The 25,686-nt window shown below is 44.8% G+C and overlaps 1 protein-coding gene across 6 annotated transcripts in view; it reads right to left on the bottom strand.

Annotated features, from left to right (window-relative positions):
- Positions 1-467: 467 nt before the first annotated feature.
- Positions 468-25,686, bottom strand: part of GPR50 (G protein-coupled receptor 50) — a 208,098-nt gene continuing 182,879 nt past the window's right edge. For 4 of the 6 annotated variants that reach the window (XR_010885492.1, XR_010885493.1, XR_001293087.2 and 1 more), the window contains one exon: positions 468-1,219. The gene's annotated coding sequence lies outside the window, so the exon portion shown is untranslated. Of the gene's footprint in view, positions 1,220-7,525; positions 7,628-23,720; positions 24,377-25,686 lie in introns of those variants that run through there. The other 2 variants (XR_010885491.1, XR_010885489.1) reach the window with 2 other exon arrangements.

Raw genomic sequence — 25,686 nt, 5'->3', positions numbered from 1 at the left:
CCTAGGGAAGATATTGCTGTCCTCACCCATGGCGGCCTGGCGCGCCACGGCCCGGCTGGGCTCGCGGGGACATCAGTTACTCGTGCCCGGCAGCGCGGCCCTAGCGGGAAGGCTGCAAGCTGCCAGACGACTGCGTCCCTGCTTGCTATTTCATTGAGTTGGATATACCACGGCAGGAAGGCGTTTGGCCCTTTTATGGCAAAACCACGTTGCCCTCATACCCCTCAGCCATGCCAAAACCCAAACGTGTGAATGGCTACCTCCACACCAGGGTCTTTTTTCCCGGCAGCTCGCAGATGCTGGGGATTCCTGCGAGCTGGCGCGGTGGAGCTCAGAAGACAACTCCCATTTGTTTGTTAAGATCCATCACAGGTAGCAATGACCTCAGACAGTTGAATAGCAATGACATAAGATAGTTGAATAACAAAACAAAGAAACAGAAGTGGAATAGTCTCACATCATATAAACTTACCATAAAGATGTATATCAAGTGTTAAAAGGTAGCAAATCGCTCAAGGCTTACCAGTGCAAATCATTCCTTTTTAATGCAAAAGTACTTCATATTTCATTACACTGATTCTTTCAGCCACTAGACTAGTAACCGTTGTGCTGAATAATTTCCTGCGTGTTTAACTGATTTTCTGTCACGAGCACTTAAGGGAAACGCAAGACCCTATTACAAGATTTTCATCTGTGAAAAAATAGTTCTTTGTTCTCATTTTTGTTTTAGTTATTTTAAAAGAACTGGAACTCAAAAAGTCTTGTCAGTTTGTTTCAGCTTTTATGCTTCAAGTACTCTGAAATTTCAGGCAGACCACAGTCTTATCTTGTGGATTACAGAGCTAATATAAATTTGCCCTTAAGCAGAAACTGTGCCACAACATAACTGCTAATTTGGCTGAGACCAGAGGTCCATTTATCCTAATACATTGTCCTCAACAACAGTCACCAGTGGATGCTTGAAGAATATAAGAAATCAGGCATGTATAGAGCAACTCCTTCCCTGGGACGTTGTCCCAGCTGCCAGCAATGCGCGCACAGACAGTACTGCCTACTGGTGCAGGAATTCCTGTTTGTCCCAGCAAATGGCAAATGCAATGAAAATGCCTGTTTGGTCTGGTCACTCTGGCCACACATCTCCAGGGCTGGGAGGTTTTTTGCTGTCTCCCCTGCTTCATTCACGCTGCAGCTGGTCTCTGTGAATTGCCTGGCAGTCTGCCTGTAAAAGATTAACAGTAACGTGTTAATGCATCCCCTTGTTTAACTGCTGAATTCAGTCCATTTGGGCCCTTTTGGAGTACGGAGATAATTTTGAACTTCAGATTGAGAATGTATCATGTGAGAATGGAGCGCTGTGCTATGTTGTGGGGGGCTGAGGCTGCTGCTTTTCTGGGGGGTCTTCGTTTCGGAAAAGGTGCAGAGCAGGTGTGAAGGTGCCTGCTGAAGCGATGCCATCTAGTGGCAGCTGGAGAAAAGGATTCCCCACAACAGGAGCACTGCTGGAAAGGTGAACACTGAAAAGAGAATATTTAAAAACAAAACCACCAGCTTGTGAATATATATATATTTTTTCAAGGATATATGTGAAGTTTTATATATATATATATATATATATGCACATACACTTATATATATGTATATATAGTCAAGGTTTGTTTCCATGGTAATGTATCAAAAAAGGAAGCTACAAAACAGAAGATCAGAAAAGGAGCTGGAGCGGAGAAAGGACCATGGTTACAGGTGCCAGGAATAGACTCAGATTACAAGGCCTGATTTTGCAGAACTGCCAAATGACCCCAATGATCTGACTTTCAAAATGAGGTTTCCCAGCAACAAACAAGCAGTGCTTTGCATCATCAGGCTTGAAACTGTTAACCACTGTCTTAGAATTAGAATTTGTAAGTGTTTTTACATGGTTAGGGCTGAGTCCCAGAGGAGATGGTATAGCTGAGAGAGCAGCTGTGAGATGGGGCCTTTATTTCAAGTCATGGCTTGACACGGTCAGGGGGAAAGATGTATGTTTGTGACTGGATTCACAGTGCAGAGGGACAATTCCTGTGTAAGAGAGCAGGCGCTTGTGGGGAGAGATAACATCTTTCATTACACCAACTTACAGAGCTGAACAAACAAACAGACACTTTTAGGGGCTCTCAGGCTCTTTTGCAGAATAATAAAGACTTTTGTGTTGGAACATTGCCCATTGTTTCCAATGATGTCGGCTGATCTAGTAAAAGATGTTAACTTCTTCCTACCAAACCGTTCCTCTTTCATTTTCTTTAAGGGATCATGACTCCAGCAACACTAGAAATACTCATATCTATTTTATGAACTCTCCAGGAAGAAAGACATTTTTCAAAAATGAAAAATGAAATAAATGAATTGGCTAATTCTTCGTGATGCTCTAGTCCAAGAGCACAACTTTTCAGAACAAAATTCACAGCATGTTGCACAGTTGCCCATGAGCACCTGTGGAAGTAGAATCAAAGTAATGTTAATGCTTTGGATTATTAAAAAGTCATTTATGTGGGCTTTGCAGGGGTATACAGCCCTGTACAATCCTGTTGCCATTGCAGGTCCCAGAATAAGTTAGGGCAAAGAGCTAAGACACCCCTACTAGCTAATGGAGCTTAGAAGTCTCCCAGTCTAATTGCCACCTCCCACTATTATTGCTGTCATTTTGCAAAGAAAACATAGGGCTACTGATGGAGGTGGCTGCTTTCCACATGCATTGCGAACTACCCGAGGCATCCACATGGGAAGAGTGGGAACGGCTTCATTCCCACAGCAGGTATAAATCAACCCATACTTACCAATTTACAAGTTAAACTCTAGGTATTGAAACTGAGTGAAAAAGGGATAAATCCTCTTTTTCTGTAATCAGAATCTTACATGTTACGTACATTCCCCAGGAATTAAACCCGTATGTAACATTTCATACTTCTGCCCAGACAAGCAGCACTGATCATACAGTGGATGCTGTGGATTTGTCTTGCAGGCTTGAGGGGTACTCTTCAAAAAATAGAAGCTTATAGACTGTGTTTTACCTCACAGCATAAGTGCATCCAGAGTACACCTCTGGGCAGTCATGGTGGCCAGCTGAAAATTTGTTCATTGACTGTAACTTGATCATGTGTGCAAAAAAAATTTCACATCTATCTAATTTCACACTAGATCATTAGATAAAAATTCACAGTATTGTTTAGCTGAGACAGACCACAAACCACTTTCCACCCTTGCCAAAAGGGCTCCGTCTGTCACAAAGGGAGATTATTTTTCTAGTTAATACATCTGATTTCCAAGAAAAAAAAACAAACAAACATTTTCAGCAAAGGCATTACAATTGGGCTGCTCTAAGTGACCAGGAAAAGCAACAAAAATTGGACACAGAGGCACTAAACAAATAGGCCAGCCATCTGCAGTTACTTGGAGCCTCCTGTGTTTACCCTGTTATGTGTTTATCTTCACTGTCTGATTCTCTTAGGGATTTACCTGCCCCTATACTAGAAAACCAGCCAGGCCTGAGGCACAGGCATGAACTCTCTCTGCAATCATCCACGTTTTATTTATTTGTCAGCTTGCCCACCCCCAGAGGAGACTTGGCCTGTGCCAGCTGATGCTCTGCCAGGCAATGAGCAGGCACGGTCTGGGCAGCACTGGCCCAGGACTGCTCCCACCAGGCAATATGGAAAGAGCCACATTTTCTTGCAGCGTTCACAAGTGCTGCTGGAAGCAAGACGTTGGCTTGAACAAATACAGCCAGGCAGTACCTTGTATCAGCTGAGCAGGTTTCTAGACTGGCCTGTCCATTTCTAGCCAGGGAAGGATGTGGTCAGGGCTGGCGTGCCTGGGAGTGGGATGGGGGGAGGGGGGCCCATTCATCTGAATAGCAGTGGATTGCATGACAAACGTTGAACGTGGTCCTCCACTGCACTACAGCCTGTAGCGTTATGGTATTACTGAATTACTATAGGCCTAAGACAGAGTTCGCTGAATGGGGGTAACCCTCACTTGCTTGTGCCCAAGTGGAAGGAGATCAGCTGGCTACACTGACAGGGGGTGTTTTTGGCCAGAATGTAAGAGCTGCTGCATCCCTAAGGGTGGAGAACAGGGACTCAGTCCTTTCTCCCTCAGTACCCACATACGTCTTCATCAATAGAAGCTATCTGTCATCGCTCTTACCAAATTGAAAAACCTGGATTAAAAGATACAAACAAACTGGAAAAAGCAGCAGTTTCCCAGACAGTTCTAGGGACACATTTTATAGAGTACAGAATGTGGGTGGGTTTTATGGCTTGAGCAATGTCTGCACATAAAAAGGATGTTATTTTATGGAATGGGAACTGTAAGATTTTATGTTCATTAACTCTGCCCGTAGAGCACTGCTCTGGGATGATGGCCCCTGTTGCTTCAAAGGATATCCTCAGCAGCAGCATTACAGTCATGCCTTGTTTACAGGGGAGTGCAGAAGAAGTAGGAAGAGTCCATATCCCCAGTAAGTTCTTCAGAAGCAGCTAGTATGAACTATTCTCCTTTGGCTTTGAGATTAATATTATTAGTGAAGAATAAAAAGGAAAGTCCTTCATTGCAGCCATACCCACATGGCTTTCCTTCTGTTGTCGAAGGCTTTTCAGCTGGCATGCAGTCAGGTCAGCCAGGTCCTTATGTTACAGACTTCTTACCCCAGCACGCGGGGTCAGACAACAACAGCAGGATGCCATTTGTGTTCTGTCCCCCATGGTCCCCCCACCAATGGGTAGAGAGTCACGGCTCCCTGGCCGCTCCGGGCCTGGGCCTAGGGATCTAGTCCCATTACTTTGCCCACATTTTACCCTCAAAAAAAATTCAACATACCTGAAAAGCTTGATGATTATGGAAGTGACATGACTTCCCTGCTGTGTGTCTCTAGAACAAGATTTCAGTCTTTCGTAGTAATGAGTGCTCCCCGCTCCAGTTAACCTCCAAGGAGACTGGTGTTACTCACCCTCTCAGATGGGGAGAGACTTATTATGTTGCTTTACCAAATTTTGCACACTAACAGCAGAATGTTTTGTAGTTCCCACTGGTGAACCAAAAATTACATCTCAATGCTGTGATTGTGATCCATCAGAAATGGTTGACAATGCGAGTGAAAATATAATTGTTACCATTATTCATACACATGAACATACCCCCGAACATGGTAGTAGCTCTAGTGACATATACTCCACCACTGTTATAAGCCAATTTATAGCAGGCTGATGATGGGCTTTCCAGCTTGGCTACCAGTCATTTTAGAGCTCTTATAATTACCGCACATTAGCTGTAAACTCTTCCCCTCTGCGGATCAATGAACCTCTCTCTCAAAGGCTACTGTAATGGTAGACCTGTAATAATACAATTATGGCAGACCTATAATAATACAATTATGTTTTCTACCACTAATGTTAAGTCCTTAAAAGGACAGTACAGGGGTAAAAGTACTTCCAAAGTCCATTCAGAGACATGAATGCAAATTCTCAGTTCTGAATATAATCCATTTTATGAAATATAGCCCTCGTTTTAGTCAGGAAAATCTCTAAATGAAGTTCCAAACTCCTTCAAAATGATTTAGAAATCACAGATTTCTGGCTCCAACCAGGTCCTGGCATACCTCTTGCCACCTATTTATGAGCAGAGCTAGAGATATCTTTGTCCAGGCACTGTGAGCAACTGGCGATATTGCTCCCAAGACTAGTGACCTTTGTGGAAGTCTTCATGGAGGAGCCAAACCCCAACAGAATTCAGCTAAAGTACTTCTAGGACTCCCGTTCCTGCATCTGAGTGCACAGGGTCATACCCTCTGTGTGTGAAGTATGGCAACGAGTGAGTAAGAATGGAGAAGCTAAAGAATTTGTCCAAATCATAAAAAGTGGGCCAGGTGGTGGCAGAGGAGGGACTGGAACTTGCATTTCTCAAATCACAGTTGTGTGCACCAAACAGATCTTTCTCCTTTAATAAGAAGAAATCTTCTGAGTTTTTTTCACTTAAAGCTACTATTTTGATAATAGAGATGTCAAAATAAAGCAACTGGAAGAAATGCATATATTTAATTATTGTTTGCCCCCACTTTTTTTACTGCTGTGGAAGATCATTGTGAAAAGGTGAGATAAAGTTAGGGGGCTTTGCATGTTTGTCTGAAGGTGCAAACCTTAGAAGATGGAAAGAAAAGCTGCTGTGGAATAAAGTCGTCAGTGCATTTGAACCAGAGTTCAATCAAATGATAATACCAGAGGAGATCTATAGGCCAGCTATGTCCAAGCTGTATTGATAGCCAAACTGAGAAATAAAGATAAATCAGGCAATATGTTCTGTCTGTCTGACCAGGTAAATAAACACTGTCCATAAAAGCATGCTGTGTGGATCGCCATATACAAGACAGAATTTGTACTGGCTCCCATGCTCCAGAAAAAAATGTCAGAAATACAGATATCAGCTTCTCCTAGACACCTCAGAATTTCATTTCTCCATTTCCTAAAATAGATGGCTTTATGATGGAAGTACCTATCCCCAAAGGAAGGGAAATAGCACCTTCAAATGAGCTGTAGCTGTGCAATTGTTGCTCAACATTCCCCTTGGTCCTGCAGCACAGATTGTCTTCGGGTATACCCCAAGATTCACAAGCTAAGCAGAAAAAGGTTGTTTCTAAAGACAAAAATATAGATACAAACATATACATACAGATGTACTTTAAACTAGAGATAAGAAAGACAGCATTTGGGAGGAAATAATATCATATCATGACAATTAATGACACCAGCACGTGATTGCTTTATGTTGGAGGGTTTTAGACTCTGTCCTTTCTTTGTTGAAGTAGTCCTACCAAAAAAGGATTTCCAATGAGCTTCACAACATCAACTGCATGAAAATTGCTTTCCCCTCTCCCTGCTCCTGAGGATCTCCATTTTATTTTCATTGCAACTTATATAGCAAATGAGCCCTGTTCATCCTGTGTCCTGAAAAGCATTGCAGAGATCCAGCAGCCTAGGCCAAGCCTACCACAAAATTTATAAAATTTTATAAAATTACCTTCTTTTTTCCCCATCCTGTTACATGCTAAGGCATTCATCAATATGACTGATATTATTTGCATTCTCCAGTAAAACAAATGGTAATATTTTTATAGCAATACAGGATGCCAGCAGCTTAGGATGTAAGCCAAACCTGCTCAACTTAATTAATAAAGTAGCTAAATTTTAACTGAGACTGTGTTTTCAATTCTGTCCTTTGCATGTGGCAGCTTAATTAATAAAAATCTCCAAGGTCAGCTACATTGACAGGATTTATTTGTTCTGATCCAGTTTACCCTAAAAATATTTGAATCCAGTCAGAGCCTCAGTTTGGCTTTCAGATGAACAAACACTGCTCAAAGAAGGCCACAATAGCCTGTACTTAACTTGCTGAGTAACACAGTTCATAGTTTCTCCACAAATAAGGATGGATAGTTGCAAGTCCAACTTCTCTTTCTTCCCAGCTTTCCTACTAGGCAAAAGGAGGAGCAAGTCACCAGGCAGATGCTGCAGAGTGAATCAACGGCTTGTTGTTGCTCACTTCCCAGGGCTCTTAGGCTAAACGCTTTGTTTTGTGCAAAGCACAGACTATCATCTTGTTCCTGGGAAAAGGCAAACATAGCAGGTGTCATTCAGCAGTAGCAACTGTACAACTGTAGCCAAATATCTATGGGAAGGTTTGACTCTACGCTTTCAAAGATTTATAATGTTCCCTAATTCCAAACAATGGCAAATTTATGATGACATGGCATGGAGGACCAAATATACATCAGCTTGGTTTTTAACTGCAGAAAGGATCTGGAGTATGAAATTCTGGAAAATGAAAGGTACTCTGAGGCAGGATTCAAAAAGGTCAGTAAAGGCTTCAGAGAGGGTGTTTTCAGAGCTAGCTCTAGACACTTCAGTAGACCACATGCCTGCCATCAGCACCTGCCAGCTCATTTCAGATCTCTTCCCACATCGTGGGTTGCCAGCTGCCCTTCAGCGGTGCTTTGAGGAGCCTTACTGGAGTGCCCGGCACCACAGAGCCTGTGCTGTTGAACCTGGAGGAGGCACAGGTGGAGCAGGCAAGCCAGAAAGATGGGAGAGAGTCGCTGTCTTCCCTGGGCACCAGGTTCAAAAATGCTTTTCCAGGACACGTGGAAGACCAGCCTGCTACTCCTCAGGGAGCTCCCAGAAAATCAGTCACAGCCTTTAACTCTCACATGGGAAAATGACTGATGCTCTCAGAGGAGTTCAGCATTGAAACCATACAGATCTTCTGATTTTCTTCAAAGACTAACAAAGAACGGACAAAAAGCTCTAAGCTGGCTACTATGGACTCCTCAGTAGCCCCAAAGGATAGAGGGGAGATCCTCTGAGCAGCTCTCTAGCAGGCAGTGGAGGACCCTCGTCCACAGACTCCTGGGCTGGATGGGGTGCAGGCACAAGGAGATGTGAAGGGGAAAAATACCCTGCCTGTTGAATAGTCCAGTATTTATCAACCTTTCCTTTCAGTATGGTGACCCCCTCCTTCCAAGTGAAGACTTCTCATCACCTCTAGTCCTCTCAATATCAGCATAAAGACAAATGCATCAACACTGCCCTCTGTGACTGGTCTGCATGTAGGGACTTGTGTGTTTTGAAAAGCTGACAGAGAACAGGGAGCCTTGAAGGACCTTGAGCTGTGGAAGTCTGGGCAAGATTTTCTTTGTTTTCCACTATTGTAACTTTTTCCACTACCTCAGGTCTCATGGCTCTGCCCTGCAACCTCCCTCCCCACACAGGCATGCACTCCCATAACCCATGAGAAACTGAGAAAACACCCCTTTCCCTCCATCAAGTATTTCTCCAGGATGCCAAAAGAATACTACCCTATCTCCTCCCCCATCCATGACTTAACTGGCTTCTTAAGTAGTAGAAGTAGCCTCAGAGTCATTATCCACTTGGTGCTGTGTGAAACATCTGTGCTCTAGAATCCCCTCATGGTAAAAATTAGAGACAATAATTAAAGTTAGGAAATAAAAATATTAGAAAATATAAAACACTTCCAAGAAGAATCCCTACATGTCAGTTATGTTTTGAGGCAAAGGACACAGTGAATGGTACATGTCTGAGTATGCTGTGTACAGAACATGGAAATCTGAGCGTTAGCTCAATAGTAGCCCAAGGCTAGATGACGGATGCTTCTGTTTCACTGATTTCCATTAATGATACAGCAATAGCTTTCTAAATAAACAATATTCTCATTTCATTGAATCTTATGCCTCTTTCTTGCAGACACAGTTCTTTGCCTTGCTTGTTACTGTTTCTGCTGAGGTTAGTAGGAATTTTACCTTTGATGGGCATTTCATGAAATGTTGCGTTAAGGCATGGTAACCTACTCTTACAGAGGAAGAAAGAGCTCTTCTGGCCAATTTTCCTTTGGTTTAGAAGGTCCCATTCAAAGCTAATCTGATAAATAGAAGAATGGATACAACAAGTATGATGTAACTGTGGTTATCAGTAAGCTCTGTTAAGGATTAGGGTGTTCCTTTCACTGCTATGAAAAAACTATGATCTTTCCCATGGGAGCATTAACTAGCAAACATGCTGTTGCATTTCAAGGGAAGTGTTCCAGCCATCGGAAACACACAAACACGGCTGACAGTGGTCCAAGGAGAAAGTACTTACTGTCTAAAAAGCAGGGCAGGAAAAGGGGGAGGGTCACAGAGGAGAAATGGGCTAGAGAAATAGCTAATATTACACTGATGTGTGCTCCCAAATCTACTGACTAGCTACGAAACTGAAACTGCTGTTAAACAACCCTGGGGACTGAGGCAACCCCTAGATTTATTATTCTTCACTAGGAAGGTTGCGCAGCTACCTTCACAAGGAACAGGTTGCCCCCAGAGAGATGGTGAAATTTCTATTCCTGGAAATTTTCAAGATTTGGCTAGATAAAGCCATGGCTGACCTTATGTAGTGCTGACTAGATTCCTGCTTTGAGCTGGAGGGTAGGCTAGGCACCTTCAGAGGTCCCTTCCAACAAGTATTTCTACAATTCTGTGATTGGGTTAACTCCCAGATTTGGCACTGAAGTTGAGACATATGAAACCCTCTGTGACTACAAATAAAATCCCATGTTTTTATATATAAAACTATGGTGTTTGTACAACATACAAAACTACAATGACTGATGGCTCAGTGAGAGACTGCCTATTTGAGGTGAAGGTTAACTCTGAGCCTTAGCTTTTTACACTTGGACTCCGACTGCTGTTGATTTGTTTCTGAATATGCGTAAGATACAGCCAGCAGATATCCTGTCAGCTGCACCTGAACTGAAGCTGGTTTTCCACTTATTTGAAGGCAACTGCTGCTGAGCAGAAGGACTTGGCTTGCATTTTGACTTACCCAGCCCTTCCCCTACATTAAACATTCAGACCTTGTATGCTTTTAGTGTACAATAAAGTGTGTTCTATAAAGGCATAGGCATGATGCCACAGGGGACTTTTTCTTCAGCCCACCATGTCCCAGAATCCAGCATTGCTTCAGAGAACCATCTGTTCTCCTCCAACCAACGTGGCCTCATGGGATATGAGGAACATGAAGCTTCACAAGCAGCTATGGAACAAGATCCCCCTTGCAGGACCTCAGCCCAGGTACCCAGCAAAGTATTGCTGCAAACAGGCTGCCTGTTTTGGAGATGACAGGTGAGCACATTACCTACAGAGGATCCCTAGAGAGGATGCAAATTAGGTACCTGCTCTAACTGCTCTTTAGAGGATTCCCTCTCTATTGCCTCTGTAAGGTCTTCCCTACATACCCATCATCTCTCTTTGGAGCACCCTTCAGATAAGAAGTCCTAAATGCGGTCTCCAACAAGGAGTGTCAATACATCCTTCACAAGAGAGGTCTTACTCATGACTTTAAAAGCACTTAATTGTCCGGGTAATGTCGCTGCCCTCTTAACCCTTTCCAAGTTGTCCAATCAAGAAAATGGTACCACAGATTTCCTCTGCTACTTTCCATCATCCTAGAGCTTCTCTTGATCAAACTGCAGATCAAGACTGTGTGCAAGAGAAGAGGCCCTGAAAGACAGCAAAGCTTCATTTTGAAACTCAGAAATGTGCGGTGGGTGGCTGGTTGCTTTGCTTCCAGAGCTTGTCTGTGCCTGTCCTGTATCTCCCTTTAATTGATAACTCTGCTGAGGGAGCTGAACAGGCAATGAACAGGCTGTGAAAACAGTCTTGATTCTGCTTACCAGCTCCTGGATTTCCTAGAGCCTTGGGAGCAGGGGATGGGGGTGAATTGCATCAGAACGATGCTTAACTCAAGTGAGGGAGAAACCCTGGTAAAAAGAGGGGGTACTTCAAAGAGCCTGAGATGATCTGTTCAGATCTGGGGGTCTTTTCCAACTTCCAGCTGTGTAGAGAACAAAACAAACACAAAAATCATCCATGCCTGGCCAAAACACTACCTCCCATTTCTGCTTCCCAGGCCTGATTAATTCTGATGCCCGGGTTGCAATAAGTTAAAGAAACAAATTCTTTAACTCCATCTGCCACCAACCAGGGCTCTAGGCAGCCCTAGTCCCTGCACGGGCACATCCCTGTGCTCCTACTGCCACGGCCTCCCCTTGTGAAAGGCTCCTCCTCGGGACCCAGCCAAAGGGCAGAGCCCAGACCTCACCACTTGTCTGGGAGAAACTATGGGTCCCCAGAAGAGAGCAGGGCAAGTTGCTTCTCTCCTCTCCAGCTCTGCTGCAGGCTGGTTTCTGAGCTCCTCTGGGCAGGCAAGTTCCTCTAGATGGTGCTGCTCAGCAGGGAATGAGCAGCAGCTGCTGGAAACCCACTCATCTCCTTCCCTTCTCCTCTCAGCTGTCTCAGAGGAGGCCGGGAGCCGCAGGGCATGTGCCTGCCCTCTCCACAGCTTGGCGTTGCAACCAGCCCCTGCTCCGGCTGGTGCCATAGCAGGACTATGAAGCCCTTGTATTCAACTTCACTTTACAGCCCCCCAAAATCAAGTTTGGGGTGCTTTAAAGGTCAATTCATTCAGGCAGCCTTCAGGCAAGGAAGAATGTCTGGTTTTGTTCTTTTATTTAATTGCGTTTCATTGACAGCATTTTTAAGGCCCCTTCCAGAAGCAAGCTCCAAACTTCCAGAAATGAATTTATTTCATGAGAGTGGGAAATATAGCTAGGTCCTATGATAAAGAAGTTTATTTCTGGCTGTTAAAGGAGGAAAAAAAAAGAGTTAGCTTAGTCACAGAATATCTTACAATCCACAATCCACTTTTCATTTACAAAGTCTATAGTTTTATAGTCCATATCTGCTTTGCTCAGTAGTGATTTGTCAGATACCCAAACGCAGTCACAAGTCATACTAGCACTTGTGAAGACCCCGTTATGGGAAGAACTGCAAGTGTTCAGTGCACAGGCTCTTTCCTGCGCCCAGGATCGCCGAGACTTTGCACAGCCAGTTCTGCGGCAGGACACGCAGTGCCACCCCACATCATGCCCATGGGTGTTAGCGAAAGGCTGCATGTTGGCTTGGGAAGAGCATGAGTTATGCATGCCAATATCTAACAGAGACTTTAGTACAGGTAATTTACCTTCTATCTGAATTATCCATGTGTTTTGCTTGGATACAAATACTCTTTAAAAAAGAAGTTAGTGTCATATTTTAGAAATTTTAGATTGAGAGTTGGAGACTCTGTCCCATTATAAAGAACTATTGACATGGCCAGAGTCCAACCCAAAGGACATGAAGGCAGTGAAAAAGCTGCCAGTGCCTTAGATGAATATTGGCAGGTTACTATAAGCACACCACGGGGGAAACCTGTGCGCTGCCGTAGCTGTGGGAGGGCAGCCAGCCTGAAGGTGACAATTTCCCAAGAAAGATCTCATCTCCCTAGAGACAAGGCCAGGTAGGAACATGCTGCTCCTTTGATACACAAAAAGATAATTACAGTTCCTGGAATTGCTCCAGGAAGGGAGCACTGTTAGCTTTCCCCTGTGAAGAAAACAAAACTCTCAAGAATGCCTTTTTCTTACCAAATTACATTTAGAAACTCCCCCAAATATGTATTTCTTCACTTTGCACATCAGATCAGGCTGGATCCACAGAAGAATGCAGAGCCCAAGATTTCTGGGTCCAAAATGATGATCTCTGAAGTCTTTTACAAGTGCATCTCCAGGCTCATCTGACCACCTAAACTGCCAAACATCTCTGCCAGGACAAGATACAGCCACCAAGCCAGAAGTGTTTCAGGCTTTACTGAGCTGAACCATTGGTGCTTAGCCCACACACAGATCTCATCCAGATCCACAGATAAAATGTCCCTCTGCTTTTCTTACCTACAGGACTTGATTCGGTTGATATTTTCAGAGCACACAGAAGCTGGAGAAGCAGCTATTCTCCCCACCCCATTTACCCAGTTTTGCTGGTTAGAGTGGTCATCCCAGACAGGGGAGAAGTAGGTTCTGTTTCTGGAGTACATGATGAAAGTTCAAATCCACACCTCCCTCTGCACCTAAACAGCCATGAATAGGTGAGTCCGGGAGGACTGCTCATTCATGTATGGAACAATTCAAATTAATTGGGACAGAGAGAGTGAGTCTCTGGGGATTAAAATAACCCGGGGAGAGAAAGGATCTAGTGTCTGTGTCTGTGTAGTATAAAATCCATATTCTGTCATGTTCTATCTTCCAAATAAATGGCTTAATACCTGCAACTGAAGGTCATGGGACCATTTTCTTTCATTGCTTTACTGAATACTTTGTTACCCCCCCCAAAAGGAGGACAGCTTCAAGAGGAGAGAGTGGAAGCATTCTCCCAACTGGGATCTGAAGCCTTTGGGCAGCGGAAAACGAGCACAGGGTTTGGGCGCTCTGAGATTCGGCTCTAATCACTGACTCACTGGGCAAGGTGCCCCTACAAGGAGGGATGTAGTTTGTCTGGGAGAGAAGATGTTTTGGAACAGATTCAGGGGGGCATACCCTAGACTGAGGAAGGCTCTCCTGGCAGAAAGGTACCCATGTGCCAGAAGGAGATGACATTTCCCTACTCAGTTCCTTTTATGTAAAGAAAGATCATTATTGCTGGTAAATGCTATGTTACTTTTCAATTTCTAGTATATCACATAACCATCAAACAAAATTTTAACTAGATGAAAACTTTTTTAAAAAAACAAGATTTATCTTCTAAGGATGAAGGCCTAAACATCACAGGGAATGCAGTGAGAGCCCTCCAGACATTTCCCAGGGAATCTTGTTGGACACCAGAAGCACGTCAGCTCTTTTCTGCAGCTACCTTTGGTGTAAAAGCAGAGCAAATAGTAGCAGTGTTCAAGGCGGATGCTGCACGGCTGGATGGCATCCAGTGGAAGCCACGCCAGGAACTACAAAAAGCAGGATGTTACTGCCTGATGGGTAAGTAGATCAGAGCAGTGAGATAAATGAGCCTTTTTCTTTTTTTTCATTGTATGATTATTGTGAAATTTTTCATAATCACAAGTAAACAAGGTGGTATGGTGCCTCATTCAACACACCATGCTCCGAAAATACCTTGGCTTGCTCCTCTCTTGATACCTAAAGAAACATCATATTCTGCAACTCAGATTTAATTTTGCAGTCTCGTATTCCAGTACAAGTCTGGGCTGGTTTTACGAACTCCAATTAGGTTGTGGCCTAATGCGGCAGTCTGATAGAAGCCAACTGAAGGGGAGGGGACAGGATTTAATAGCACTGGCCCAAGCACTAGGCCAGTAATGAAGAATTTGCATAGCATAAGAATGAGAGCCAGACCCAGGCTTAATAAATCCTTCCTCGTATGAAATAACACAGTTACAGCCATTTCTATAAAAACGTCAAAACCTTTATGTGAAGTAAGTGTTCTTTCATAGCAGAAAATACATTCCTGCGACATAATAAAATAACTTGTGTCACTACACGGACTTCTCTGAAGCGCCCTGTTGTGGGGAGAGGAGTGCACTCAAGCAGCACGCTCATCTGGAGGCAGCGGGAGATGGCACAGTAACAAGAGATAAAGTTACAGTGCAAGAACCAAACCGGAGGGCTGACAAGCAGGGCATATGGAAGCAACACCCTGCGTGTAGAGCTATTAAGCAGGCACACCACTCCTACTGGCTTGATGATGTCTACTCCCAATTTTTACTTGAGGAACTCCAGGCCATGAGCCAAGATTTCAAGATAACAGTGAACTCAGAGGTAGGGCAAACCCCCAATTCCATGGGCTGTCAATGGCTGAGGAGCAAACAGCAAACACAGCATGGCAAGTTGGGTTGGACACCAGCCCCAACTTCAAGAGCACAGATTCAAGTTTGTAAAGACAACTTGCGCTTCCTCATGTGGAAAAAAATTCACAGCAGCAGTAGGGAACATGGAGCTCTTAGTCACACAGCAGAGAGAAGCATCCCATGGGCTCCCAGCCTTTCATCCTGTCCTAGAGGAGGAATCTGAGAGGCAGCAAAAAGCACCCTTGAAGTCAAGGTTTAGTTAGTAAATTTTTCTTTTGTAAACATTTCTGCCGTCAGATTCAAAACCAGGAAGATAAAATAACTCTGATGTTGCAGTTAGAGAGCGTATACAAGTGCTGAAAGGGAATGAGTGCTGACCACTGCTAAGAACAAATCATTAGAATCCAAATTTTGATCTGGACTCATACTTTAAATACATTTTAGTTAAAGAAAATACAGAAATAAAGACTATTTAGTGTTTCTGAAATGCCAATATGGAACATCATTTAAGGATGTGTAGGGACTTACAGTAAAATACATTTGGAGGTTGAATTTACTACTGATTTACAGTCTTGTGTGCAGAACAAGCCTTGCATCCTTACTGTGCAGCCTCTCCTGAAAGCACTGATCCTGCCACGGAACAGTACCTCAGGGCTGGCTCATTATAAGGCTTAAACTTAAATTGGGATAAGAGAAACAAGCTTATTGAAAGAGAGGTGGCTGTAAAGTCCTTTCAGAAACTGCACATATTAAACTCATGTTCCAGGCAGCTTAGAAAGCATCTACGCTCACTCATTTCCAAAATAAAACTGCCATTGTAGGAACATGCATCCTTTTCACCACAGCTGAATTTAGGGTTTAGGAATGTGGAAGGGCTGAGTTCCAGCTCCACATGCGCTGGTGCTGGCAGAGGGAAATTCCCTGTAGCGGATGACCCCATCCTTTCCCATGGAGCTGTGCCATCACAGATGGACTTTTCTCACCCCTTCCTACTTGGAGACTGTGACCATGACCATGGCCAGGAGTCCCTGCCATCAGCGCCTGGAAGGTACAGTCTGCTCAATCCCAGGCAAGTGCTTGCAGGGCTTTGAAAGAGGAACCGTGCAAAGAAAAGCAGACCTCTTCCTCGCAGGAGAAACCACCAAGTTTTTGAAGCCAATAAAAGAAAGCATGGTCAAGGTCAAAGCAGATGAGCAGTTTCCAGAGCGAGAGAGACTATTCAGAGATACTCCTGGCTCAACAAGCAGATTTACAGTGTTAAAGTGTCCACTGGGACTTTAGTCAAACACAAGGATCTGGCCTTTCAGAGGATAAGCAGATTTTCCTTGCCCCTTGAAAAGGATCTGTCTCTGCGCAATGGACCTCTGGGCTCATGCGAAGCATTTCAGCTGTCACTGAGCTTGCATCTGTGATCACTAAAGGCATCAGCAAAGCTAAAACTCAAATCAGGCAGAGGAGGAGTTTTTACCACATCAGACCAACCTTGATACATTTCTACAGTGTGGAAGCACTCTCTAGCTAATGAGTCTGGAGAGAAACATTTCAGAGATGTCAGCTTTGCAAGGTGTGCTTTACCAGTTAGCTTTTTCCCCTGAAACCATATTCTTATACAACCCATGGAATTTCAGGGAAATACAATAAAAGCATTCATATTCATTAAAAGCAATCTTTTATTAGCTTTTTAACAAAGTACTTTTACCAAGGGAAAAAATAGACCACCTATAATTTTAAAAGCCATTTTCTCTACTCCCTTAAGTTATTCTCAGATGTAATAATACTCCAATAACAAGAAGATCATCTTACACTAGTACAGCGCCTTTCCTCCTAAAGTACTTTAAAAGCTATATATACACACAGAATTACTTCACTGTCCTCTTCCCATCAGGATTTAGGCATCTCTAGAGAAGCTGACTGGGGCAAATACAATTACTGAACAGGCCCACAGCTGAGAGACCCAGGCAGGAGAACTGGCCAGACAGAAAATAGGTCGTGAATTTATTTGGAAGTGGGGAGGCTGAATTCCATTTTCCGCCACACACAGAGGACTGTTATTAAGTTCACAAATATTCAACAGCCACTGGGAATTCAGGCAGGCTGTGATTCTACAGGAGTGTAAATTCAGTTTCAAGGTTCAGAGCACTCAGTCAAAAATGTCACAGCCACATGACACAAAGCACCAGCCCGGTATCATCCCATCCAACTGATTCAAACCTGTTCAAGAATTTCAGAGGGGTGACTTTGTCCCAGAAGACTTCGCCCCAGATCAAATATCAGCTGTGCTTCTGCAGACACCGTGAAGCACAAAAGCTAATACATTATTGCATGGCTGAATCTGGCTACTTTGGCAAATGGGATCGTGTGTGGACACTTGATCGTGGAAAAAATTTATGTGGCCTGGAGATCTGATATCATGTCGATCCAATGTTACTGTATGGGGAGCCATGAACTGCAGTTTTTCACTAACACTGTACGCTCTGCTCCCACACACTGGACAGAATACTGCATATTTCTGCATGGTTATTTGGCTGACTTTGGGCAGACTGGGGAATAACAATCTGGAAGCTGACACAGTCTCCCTGAATAATCACTTGCTACAAAAAGCTGCAAGTCAAAGTGAAGATTTCAGGCTCCCCAGAGCTTCGAAAAGCTTCTCCACCCAATTGCACAGTCCCAGCTGGACACAGGGTCTGAATTTGGTTGCAGAATTCTGAACCAGCAATGTCTTTCCTGCATTTTGTATGTACATTTGCCCACAATAAGGCATAGCAGGACTGGAAGAATTCTGACCTAAGTTTTATTCCTATTCAGCATTTTAATTAATAATAACACAATGAAAACCCTTGCACCTGTGCAATAGCCTTTGCATGTCATTCTCACCTCCTCCTATCTAGAATCAGCCTTAATTTCATGAAGTAAAGCTTTCCTTACCTCTTGATCTGTAGGGAAGTTAAGGGAGTCTCTCCATTCCTATCAGTGGGCTTTGAATCAGGTCTTTTACACCTAGACTTGCCTTGGAGGCCTCAGGATGGGACACCTCCAGTATGAAGAGCTGCCCAGAATGAAAGGTTCCTCCTCACCTGTGTGTCCCCCAGCAGGACCCCATCGGGCCAGCTGTGCGGGATCATATGAGCCGCAGCTGGCCCCGGGTCCAGTCCCTACAAGGAGCAATGGCAGGGACTCAAGCACCAAGGCAAATGTACCGTGATGCCCTCTCTGTCAGTCCAGTAAACCTCCCCTAAGGTGGGTATCTTTGCATTTAATTGATCTGAATATGTTTCTTTTTTATGACTTCTGTAATCACTTTCTATAAACTTTTGGCATCTGAGAATCCCAGAACAGCGAGGTCCACAGGTTAACTGGGCAGCAATACCAATCTCTTCTGCACCCTCGTCTTGAGAACAAGTCCTGGGTACTTTAGTGTTTGTTTAGGTCATAGCCATAAAGGGGCCCTTCCAGGAGCACACAAGCCTCTGATCACCCTGAAAGAGCCTTCAGGATAGTTACTAAATGAGAGACTCCGCCAGCTCTTTGGTCCTTCAGCGCTCTGTGCTTCTCCTGAGTTCACATCCAGAAATGGCTCAGCAATCTTCAACTCAAGGTCATGCATGGAGGCTGAAGAATGTACAGACATACATAAATGTATATCTGGATCTCTGTGATCTCACCGCACTGATTAGCAGCATATCCTTTAAAAGAAGAAAAGAAAAAAAAAGGAGCGGACAGCTGTTGTTATACACATTCCAGCTTCCACATGCTTATAAGCCAGTCTCCTTGAAGGGGGCAGTTATAGTGCGCAGGGAAAACAAATCATCCCTGGCATATCTGGGGATGTCCTACACTCCCTCGTCACTCCCTCAGGAAACAGAATATGGAGAAGCTAAAATAAATTGGAAAGATGAGCAATAATTCATTTTCTCATCTGGAAAAGATAATTTAACTACTCAATTAAATATTGCCTAAAGCCATACTAGAGTTCCACATTCCAGCTACAACACAGACAGATCTTGGTCTCTTATTACTGGTCTTCATACTACCTGGTACTTAAAAATTCTAGTTGAATTAGATGACACCTCCCACAAATGACAAGTTATTGGCACATGATAATTAAAATAGTATCTAGGAATTTCTACTGTCCAGGAAACCTTCTGTAGGAGTCATATGTTCTCTTGCAGCAGCATATTCTAGCAGTTGCAAGCAATACTGAATAACTGATGATACATTATTTGTTAACTTGTGTTATTTTGAAAAACAGGAGAAAACATTGCAATTCTGTCTTTGAGTAAAACAGCCCAGGCTCTTTTCTCTTACTTTTTCAATAGGTTTCACCCATGACCATCCACAGTTCTGATATTTTTACAATGTATTTTTCATTGATTTCTCTGAGGTGTTTATTCACTATTGAAATAGAGCAGTTTAATACTGAATTAAGAAGCAAATATCCCCATTATAAGGAGCTTTAATTATGATTGCTGTTATTACACCTAATTATAGCTGTCTTGAAACAATCCAGTTAGTTGGAGAGGTTTATGTGTGATGTCTGTACGGGCAGTCAACCCTTTGATACGCTGGAGTACGTTCAATCATTTCCCTGTCAAGCATAATGCTGAGTAATTTGGCTAGAGCATTAAAAAGGCAAGTGTTTAAAGCAGGATGGTACATGAAACATATGCTTTAAACACTTAATGCAAAACTGCTGTTAAGGATGTGGGCTCAACAGCCTGCCTCGAGGAGGGCTGGGAGCAGGTATGGAGCAAAACCCACAAATACTGCTTTGCCCTCACGCGTGCCTCCGGCTCTTTAGTAGATGGCCACTTCTAGGCGTGAGGAAATAATCCCATATTCCCACCTCTGCTTCCTTCTGGATACGAGCTTGCTCTAGGGGTGAGGGGAGGTTTTGTCAGGGTCACACAGGCTATTTTCAGGAGCATCTGGTAAAGCCTCCAATCGCCTTGTCACCCCTCACCACGAGTGCCTGCAGTGTGGCATCTCTTCCAGCTGCGCGTACTTGTAGGAGCACCATCTGAGGGCCCAGGTTACCTCCAGTCCCAACGCTGGGTCACGTGCTGCAGATCTGGCGCTCGCTGTTCACCAGCTCCTGCCTGAGTGAGCTCTCAGGAGAGCACAGCCTGGCTCCCCACTGCCCATGGGTGCCTGCCGACACCTGGTCCCGGCGCGTCCCCAGGCTCTGCCGCAGCCCTGTGGTACCGAAGAGGCCTGCAGTCGTAGGCAATGGATATTTTGTGTACCCCTGGATAGCTCAGAGCCAGCATTATTGCTTGATAAGCTTTAAAAAGAATATTTTAAAGCAGCTTGCAACAATAGTTACTAAGAGCTAAAATGAAGGAGAAGATTAAGGTTGCTGTTAACAGTAAGGATCGTGTGAAGCTGATAGAGCCTCTCCTCCAGGATGAACTCATCTCCTTGTGCTTCCTCTTTAATCCCTCTTAGTTAATATTTCTTTCCTGTTCTTTGCTCTGCACATCCTTGGCTGCCTTAAAACACAGAGCTCTAACAGTCTTACAAACCATGGGGGTGATGGCTTGCAGGAGCTCTTTCACAGTTTAGGTAAAAGGCCTCATGTTGCAATTCTCAGCTCACTGATGTTACAGAAAATCAGCAAAGGGTTGTTCAGACCAAGCCTTTTCTCTTCGCTCCCTTCTCCCCTCCAGTTAACACCGCACAACCTTAGGCTCTCCTGTGATGCCTGGAAGCTGTAATGCAGCAGGCGACAGGGCTCACGAGCTGTACCGCTGTGGGTATGTCTGGGCTGTAGTCTAAGGACAACTGAAATGCAAACAAAATGATCTAACTCTAAATGCAAAATACAAGGAGATCCTCCTTTACGTGACAGCTTCCCATTTGCAATGGTAATACAAATAATATATTCCAGTAAAGCCTTTACACAAGCTATACAAATAGAGGGAGAAAAAAACTCCTTCATGGTCACAACACAAGAACATTTCCTGCTCTGATTCACTAGTCTTAATGCTGACACATAGCAAGTCTTCTGCACCTTCAGCCTGAAAGCACACTGCAAACACCAAGCTTTAGACTAATGTGTATTATTAACCCCTTTTTTTCCATACAGGGATCAGGAGGATATAGGTGGAAAATTCTCTTCTCCCATCAGAGAGTGAGCAATAGAAGTCATGAACAAAACTCAGATGACTTGCCGTCCCCCACCTTCCATATGCTTTCACCCATCAGTAGTCCACCCTCCGTAGGATGATGAAAAGAGGTGAACAGAATGCTGTCTGGAATATATTTGTATTTATGGACTCGTTCAGTTAGTTCTTCAGTTTGTTTTGTCAGATAATTTTCTCTTCACCCCCTATCCACCCTCACCATCTGCCTAAAGTTACCATCTGTTTAAAAGTTTGGGGGAATTTACATGTGATTGAGAATTTTGCACCACAAATACAACTGAACAAGGTGGTTCTTTTCTCATTCACATGTGCCTAGGAAAAACATTTCATGCTTCAGATCCCCGTGACAGGGCTCCTCAGGAGCACCGTCATCCTTGCTCAGGTGGGAACTAGATAAACATCACCTTGTTCAATGATTTGTAGCATTTACCCTTACCCTTGTGCCCAAAACCGTAGCCGGGATAGAAGAGTTCCCTGTGCTAGATACTGTATGAACACAACAAAGAATCAGTATCTCGCGTCCTTTGTAACTTCCTTCTTCATGAAGCCACTGTAACTTTGGGGAAAATGCAAGGATTTCCGCATACGATCTACAGATCTGCTGTGGCCACTGCTTCTGGATGCCTTGCGTTACCGAGGCAGCTGCGCTGTCAGTGAACACCTTGAAGCATGAGGACCAGTGTTCTTTATCCCATTTTATCAGAAGTATTGTGACTACAGCTGTTTTTCTGTCTATCTCTTTTTCTGTAATCCTACTAAATCCTCTACCTTAACAGTATCACTGTTGGGTGCACAGTGTATGGTGACTTCTTTATATTGTACTATATTTCTGAGTCATAGGATTCAGCCAGGGCCAAAAAAGATGATGAAGGTTGGAAAAATATCTGTTTAGATGATCTGAATAATTTTAGTTCGAGTGTCCTACCTAATGCTCACCTCTGCTGCTTGCTTGGTAGTGGTGGTTTATGGAATAGCCTTTAACAACTCATTCAGCCTTCAAAGCTCCCTAGAGAAAGGCTGGAGCCTGGTAGCTCCTAGACAAACAACTCTCAGTACCCTCTACATGCACCAGCCACCACAGGTTTCATGAAGACAAAGCCAGGAGACTGATTTCCCTCAAAGAGCTTCATTTGCTCCATAATTAAGACCTTATAAATAAAAAATACAATAAAATAAACCAAAAGATAATTCCTTTGCTGTTAGATTTGTAACAGAAGCTCACCACATATAGCAGATCCCTGGGTACATATACAGATGTTTCAGCCATATGCAACAACATATGGCACACTTCTTGCCATAACTGCAGCCTTTTTTTCTGTGCGAGGCTACAAAACCACAGAAACGTAGGCAGGCAGCGTCACGGCCTGCTCAGGACGGAGGGCATGTCTCCGCTGCCTTTCCTTCCCCTGCCAAACACGGCGCGCAGCCTCCTCTGTCTCCTCGCCCCGGCGCGGCCCCGGCTGCAGGGAATCTCCTTCCTCCAGGCCAGGGTGCGAGCGCAGGCAGGTCGCCTGTCCCAATGAAGTCCTGATCAAGCACTTGAGACTGAAAAAGCCACGGCTGTTAGATGGGCAAAGTTTAATCTTTTTTGGTGACGGCAGCCACAAAGAGGGAAGGAGAAGCTTTCAGATACCAACTCGACTCGCAGCAGATGTGAAAACAGACCTAAAGGATATTTTAAGTGTATAAAACAAAAAGAAGATCAGCATGCTTCACAACACATGATCGTAGAGAGAAACGTTTGAAGGCGTTACAGAATTCCCCAAGCGGAAAAAAACAGGATTACTGCTAGGGTCTGGGAGGGCTCAAACCAGGCAGATTCAAATGGCTGCACGCACGGTGCGTGCTGGAGAGGACCGATGGCCTCGCAGCCGGAAATGCGTGTCAGGGACATCCCAGATCACCACAGCAGAACCGGTTTGCTGGGTCTATCCCTGCTGCAACGTCTTTGTGAAACTCTTATTGAACTATTTAGCTATAGTCAGGTAAAAGTGGATGGTTTTGGCTGATGTCACAATCAAAAAGCTGATCTGTTTTTAAGTGGAAACCTTTCTGGATGTTTTGATTTGCAAAGCAATCATGATTTTTAACATTTATCCCCCCTCCAGGACATAAATTCAAACTTTGCCAACTTCCCTGGGGCTTAGAAATTCATTTCCTACTTGCACTCCACAACTTTGCAATGTCATTGCTTCAATCCACACAAATACAATCTGCCAATTCATTAAACACAAAATTGTCATTTACAGTAGGAATATGAACTGGAGCATAAATCCAGCAATAAAAAGCACAGAGAATAGAAATCTCATGAGAATTCAAAGAAATGCTTTATTCACTGCAAAAACAGGGATACTCTATTCACAGACAACTTTCTGTTTCCCAAATGCCTGTCAAAAGCAAGAATTATTCAAATACTGTGGCTTTCTGGAAAGACACAGCTATTTCAGACCTCTGCTGGAAGTTTATTGAAAGAAATGTCAGTGTTTATTTGTAAGAAGAATGTTTGTTTTGGAGGAAAAGTCAGAGCTGCAACGATATGAAGGGATAAAACCTGTTTATTTTGGTGTTCTGGTTCCAAGGTCCTTGTCTAAGTAAGAGACTCCGGATCTCCAAGGAAAGCTGGGTTTAAGCCCTGAACCCTCGCCCACCTTGTCCTTCTGATCCCAGCATGAAAAGCAGATGTGGGTGACGCTGGCGTGAAGCTGCGAATAGGGACTCTGCCCACGCAAGCGTAAAGGCGCCGCAGTTACGTTCGGTTCAGCCGCTTGCCCTCTGGCTCTGAAGAAACGCGGTCTCCAAGTGGCCGAAGCCAGCCCCAGCTGAGGCAGGCGCAGCCCCTTGGCATCCCCGCTCCCTCGCCCCGCCGGCCGGGAGGGCCGCGCCGCGCGAGCCACGGCCCCGCCGCGCCGCGTGAGGGCTGGGACAGCCGCCTGCCCCGGGCCACTTCTCTGGTCCGGGTCGCAGACAGAGCTGGCAACTGCTTCAAGCCTGAAACGGGCCATGATACAAATGCAACTGTTTTAATTTGCAGGTATTTCCACCAAAAAAGCATAAGGAGAATATTTAGAGGGAAACTTTGATTCAGTAGCTGGGCCACTGATGCCATTTAAAGCGCCTGCTGCCTTCTTTTTCTCTGCTCTTTCTAAGAGCCAACATGAGCTTTGACACCTTGCTTAGTCCTCAAAACCCCCTAATGGGAATAACGGAGCACTGCGAGTCATGCGCACCAAGCAGCCTGGGGAAACACGGCTGCGACGCCGGCTCTCTGCCTAGCTTAGCGCTCGCCCTCTTTGTTCCTCACCTCCCCAAGCCCCATGCCAACTTGGTTTTAAACGTAATCAGGAGACACGCTGCAAAGTGCTGCCTTCCCTCCTGTTTCTGCAGCATTCCCGCTGTTGTCTGCGCACGCCGCTCTCGGCGCCGGCGAGAAGAGCTGCTCGTTTGTCGCTGCAGCTCTTCCACCAGATTGAACGGCTTCCCACGCGCTCTCCAAGATAGCTGCTCTGTTCTCAGCACCACTTCCCAGCTTGTCCCGGCGCCAGCTTGGGAATGCCATTGCATCATTCAGAGAGGCAAGGCGGCACAGAGAGTGGGCTTTACCATGAACAGGCTGCTTTTTTAGGACATGCTGGAGTGATGCTCTTGGGGCTTAAAAACACGCTCTTCAAGGAATTTGGCCTTAAGGTTATTGCTGCCATCAGTTTTGCATAAAAAAGGCAGAAGCCGCCACCATGCCCGGGCAGCTGGGAGCAGTACAGTGGCAGGGTACAGATGCAGCCCGCCCGGGGCTGCTCCCGCTCCGGCACGAGCCGTGGGCAGAGCACACCCCCTGCTTGCACGAGCACAGCTGAGGGGAGCTGCATTACACAAAAAAAGAGAAGGCAGGCACAGTTCACTCCTCCTTTTGGAGTAAATAAAGACCAGCCTGTGATAGTCAGACCAGGCCTGGCATTGCCCACAGAAATAAGGAATAGCTTACTTGCATGCCAAGGGTGGGAACCTGGGTTTGAGCACTGGCGTTAGCCCCAGCCAGGGGAGCAGGGCCCCTTGCTGAGTGCACGTCCCACCACAGCATCCCGGGTCCTTTCCCTGTGGGGCTGGGCACACTGCCCCACAGCTCTCTTGGCCGAGAGGCTCTGGGCCGCTTTCCCGCACGGCTGCAGGAAAATTATTTGCCCTTTAGGAGGAACGAACTGTGTGAAGGCATCAGAGGACTGTCAGCACTCAAGTGACTTTGCTTGCACCCTTGCAGCAACACAGGACTGTTTCAGCCTGAGTAAGAGGCTCCCGCACCCCCT

The sequence above is a fragment of the Apteryx mantelli genome, chromosome 13, assembly GCF_036417845.1.
Source record: "Apteryx mantelli isolate bAptMan1 chromosome 13, bAptMan1.hap1, whole genome shotgun sequence".
NCBI lineage: Eukaryota > Metazoa > Chordata > Aves > Apterygiformes > Apterygidae > Apteryx > Apteryx mantelli.
The sequence above is the reverse complement of the archived record's forward strand: the minus strand, read 5'-3'. Positions and strand labels throughout refer to the sequence as shown.